The sequence below is a fragment of the Gobio gobio genome (assembly GCF_949357685.1).
Source record: "Gobio gobio genome assembly, chromosome: 16".
In the NCBI taxonomy this organism is placed as follows: domain Eukaryota; kingdom Metazoa; phylum Chordata; class Actinopteri; order Cypriniformes; family Gobionidae; genus Gobio; species Gobio gobio.
In genome coordinates, this window is record NC_137109.1 from 45,975,706 (window position 1) to 45,976,059 (window position 354).

The following is a 354-nucleotide window of genomic DNA, read 5'->3' on the forward strand; positions in this document are numbered from 1 at the left end:
GTCTCCACACTCGGTCCTGGAGGGCCGCTGTCCTGCAGAGTTTAGCTCCAACCCCAATTAAACACACCTGAACCAGCTAATCAATGTCTAACTAGGGCCTTGTAAGACTCTGATTAGCAGGTTCAGGTGTGTTTATTTGAGGTTGGAGCTAAACTCTGCAGGACAGCGGCCCTCCAGGACCGAGTGTGGAGACCCCTGCTCTAGACTGTTGCGCATCATTCCGTTCATTTAGTTTGACTTGTCACGACGGCGCAATGCCCGGTCCCCTCCTCTCATTATAGAGCCCTCGGTACATGGCAAATACCCGCAGGACCTGTTGCCGGGGTAAATATGGCTGATAGGATGGTCGGCGGT